Raw genomic sequence first — 4,323 nt, forward strand, 5'->3', positions numbered from 1 at the left:
GAAGATGGTTAGGATGATTAAGTGTATTGAGGGTCTAACGTGTGTATGAGTACTGTTCTGGTGACGGTTAGGAAGATTAAGTGTATTGAGGGTCTAATGTGTGTATGAGTACTGTTCTGGTGACGGTTAGGAAGATTAAGTGTATTGAGGGTCTAATGTGTGTATGAGTACTGTTCTGGAAGATGGTTAGATGATTAAGTGTATTGAGGGTCTAACGTGTCTGTGAGTACTGTTCTGGTGACGGCTAGGAAGATTAAGTGTATTGAGGGTCTAGCGTGTGTATGAGTACTGTTCTGGTGACGGTTAGGAAGATTAAGTGTATTGAGGGTCTAGCGTGTGTATGAGTACTGTTCTGGTGACGGTTAGGAAGATTAAGTGTATTGAGGGTCTAATGTGTGTATGAGTACTGTTCTGAAGATGGTTAGGATGATTAAGTGTATTGAGGGTCTAACGTGTATGAGTACTGTTCTGGTGACGGTTAGGAAGATTAAGCGTATTGAGGGTCTAATGTGTATGAGTACCGTTCTGGTGACGGTTAGGAAGATTAAGTGTATTGAGGGTCTAATGTGTGTATGAGTACTGTTCTGGTGACGGTTAGAAAGATTAAGTGTATTGAGGGTCTAATGTGTGTATGAGTACCGATCTGAAGATGGTTAGGATGATTAAGTGTATTGAGGGTCTAACGTGTGTATGACTACTGTTCTGGTGACGGTTAGGAAGATTAAGTGTATTGAGGGTCTAATGTGTGTATGAGTACTGTTCTAGTGACGGTTAGGAAGATTAATTGTATTGAGGGTCTAATGTGTGTATGAGTGGTGTTCTGGTGACGGCTAGGAAGATTAATTGTATTGAGGTCTAACGTGTGTATGAGTGGTGTTCTGGTGACGGTTAGAAAGATTAAGTGTATTGAGGGTCTAATGTGTATGAGTACTGTTCTGGTGACGGTTAGGAAGATTAAGTGTATTGAGGGTCTAGCGTGTGTATGAGTACTGTTCTGGTGACGGTTAGGAAGATTAAGTGTATTGAGGGTCTAATGTGTGTATGAGTACTGTTCTGAAGATGGTTAGGATGATTAAGTATATTGAGGGTCTAACGTGTATGAGTACTGTTCTGGTGACGGTTAGGAAGATTAAGTGTATTGAGAGTCTAATGTGTGTATGAGTACCTGTTCTGGTGACGGTTAGGAAGATTAAGTGTATTGAGGGTCTAATGTGTGTATGAGTACTGTTCTGGTGACGGTTAGGAAGATTAAGTGTATTGAGGGTCTAATGTGTGTATGAGTACTGTTCTGGTGACGGTTAGGAAGATTAATTGTATTGAGGGTCTAATGTGTGTATGAGTGGTGTTCTGGTGACGGCTAGGAAGATTAATTGTATTGAGGGTCTAACGTGTGTAAGAGTGGTGTTCTGGTGACGGTTAGGAAGATTAAGTGTATTGAGGGTCTAATGTGTGTATGAGTACTGTTCTGGTGACGGTTAGGAAGATTAAGTGTATTGAGGGTCTAATGTGTGTATGAGTACTGTTCTGGTGACGGTTAGGAAGATTAAGTGTATTGAGGGTCTAATGTGTGTATGAGTACTGTTCTGGTGACGGTTAGGAAGATTAAGTGTATTGAGGGTCTAATGTGTGTATGAGTACTGTTCTGGTGACGGTTAGGAAGATTAAGTGTATTGAGGGTCTAATGTGTGTATGAGTACTGTTCTGAAGATGGTTAGGAAGATTAAGTGTATTGAGGGTCTAATGTGTGTATGAGTACTGTTCTGGTGACGGTTAGGAAGATTAAGTGTATTGAGGGTCTAATGTGTGTATGAGTACTGTTCTGGTGACGGTTAGGAAGATTAAGTGTATTGAGGGTCTAATGTGTGTATGAGTACTGTTCTGGTGACGGTTAGGAAGATTAAGTGTATTGAGGGTCTAATGTGTGTATGAGTGGTGTTCTGGTGACGGCTAGGAAGATTAATTGTATTGAGGGTCTAACGTGTGTATGAGTGGTGTTCTGGTGACGGTTAGGAAGATTAAGTGTATTGAGGGTCTAATGTGTGTATGAGTACTGTTCTGGTGACGGTTAGGAAGATTAAGTGTATTGAGGGTCTAATGTGTGTATGAGTACTGTTCTGGTGACGGTTAGGAAGATTAAGTGTATTGAGGGTCTAATGTGTATGAGTACTGTTCTGAAGATGGTTAGGATGATTAAGTGTATTGAGGGTCTAACGTGTGTGTGAGTACTGTTCAGGTGACGGTTAGGAAGATTAAGTGTATTGAGGGTCTAGCGTGTGTATGAGTACTGTTCTGGTGACGGTTAGGAAGATTAAGTGTATTGAGGGTCTAATGTGTGTATGAGTACTGTTCTGAAGATGGTTAGGAAGATTAAGTGTATTGAGGGTCTAATGTGTGTATGAGTACTGTTCTGGTGACGGTTAGGAAGATTAAGTGTATTGATGGTCTAATGTGTGTATGAGTACTGTTCTGAAGATGGTTAGGATGATTAAGTGTATTGAGGGTCTAACGTGTGTGTGAGTACTGTTCAGGTGACGGCTAGGAAGATTAAGTGTATTGAGGGTCTAGCGTGTGTATGAGTACTGTTCTGGTGACGGTTAGGAAGATTAAGTGTATTGAGGGTCTAATGTGTGTATGAGTACTGTTCTGAAGATGGTTAGGATGATTAAGTGTATTGAGGGTCTAATGTGTGTATGAGTACTGTTCTGGTGACGGTTAGGAAGATTAAGTGTATTGAGGGTCTAATGTGTGTATGAGTACTGTTCTGGTGACGGTTAGGAAGATTAAGTGTATTGAGGGTCTAATGTGTGTATGAGTACTGTTCTGAAGATGGTTAGGAAGATTAAGTGTATTGAGGGTCTAACGTGTGTATGAGTACTGTTCTGGTGACGGTTAGGAAGATTAAGTGTATTGAGGGTCTAATGTGTGTATGAGTACTGTTCTGGTGACGGCTAGGAAGATTAAGTGTATTGAGGGTCTAACGTGTGTATGAGTACTGTTCTGGTGACGGTTAGGAAGATTAAGTGTATTGAGGGTCTAATGTGTGTATGAGTACTGTTCTGAAGATGGTTAGGAAGATTAAGTGTATTGAGGGTCTAACGTGTGTATGAGTACTGTTCTGGTGACGGTTATGAAGATTAAGTGTATTGAGGGTCTAATGTGTGTATGAGTACTGTTCTGGTGACGGTTAGGAAGATTAATTGTATTGAGGGTCTAATGTGTGTATGAGTGGTGTTCTGGTGACAGCTAGGAAGATTAATTGTATTGAGGGTCTAATGTGTGTGTACGAGTGGTGTTCTGGTGACGGTTAGGAAGATTAAGTGTATTGAGGGTCTAATGTGTGTATGAGTACTGTTCTGGTGACGGTTAGGAAGATTAAGTGTATTGAGGGTCTAATGTGTGTATGAGTACTGTTCTGGTGACGGTTAGGAAGATTAAGTGTATTGAGGGTCTAATGTGTGTATGAGTACTGTTCTGAAGATGGTTAGGATGATTAAGTGTATTGAGGGTCTAACGTGTCTGTGAGTACTGTTCAGGTGACGGCTAGGAAGATTAAGTGTATTGAGGGTCTAGCGTGTGTATGAGTACTGTTCTGGTGACGGTTATGAAGATTAAGTGTATTGAGGGTCTAATGTGTGTATGAGTACTGTTCTGGTGACGGTTAGGAAGATTAATTGTATTGAGGGTCTAATGTGTGTATGAGTGGTGTTCTGGTGACGGTTAGGAAGATTAAGTGTATTGAGGGTCTAATGTGTGTATGAGTACTGTTCTGGTGACGGTTAGGAAGATTAAGTGTATTGAGGGTCTAATGTGTGTATGAGTACTGTTCTGGTGACGGTTAGGAAGATTAAGTGTATTGAGGGTCTAATGTGTGTATGAGTACTGTTCTGGTGACGGTTAGGAAGATTAAGTGTATTGAGGGTCTAATGTGTGTATGAGTACTGTTCTGAAGATGGTTAGGATGATTAAGTGTATTGAGGGTCTAACGTGTCTGTGAGTACTGTTCAGGTGACGGCTAGGAAGATTAAGTGTATTGAGGGTCTAGCGTGTGTATGAGTACTGTTCTGGTGACGGTTAGGAAGATTAAGTGTATTGAGGGTCTAATGTGTGTATGAGTACTGTTCTGGTGACGGTTAGGAAGATTAAGTGTATTGAGGGTCTAATGTGTGTATGAGTACTGTTCTGGTGACGGTTAGGAAGATTAAGTGTATTGAGGGTCTAATGTGTGTATGAGTACTGTTCTGAAGATGGTTAGGATGATTAAGTGTATTGAGGGTCTAACGTGTGTATGAGTACTGTTCTGGTGACGGTTAGGAAGATTAAGTG

This window comes from Tachypleus tridentatus, chromosome 7, assembly GCF_004210375.1.
Source record: "Tachypleus tridentatus isolate NWPU-2018 chromosome 7, ASM421037v1, whole genome shotgun sequence".
Classification (NCBI taxonomy): Eukaryota; Metazoa; Arthropoda; class Merostomata; order Xiphosura; family Limulidae; genus Tachypleus; species Tachypleus tridentatus.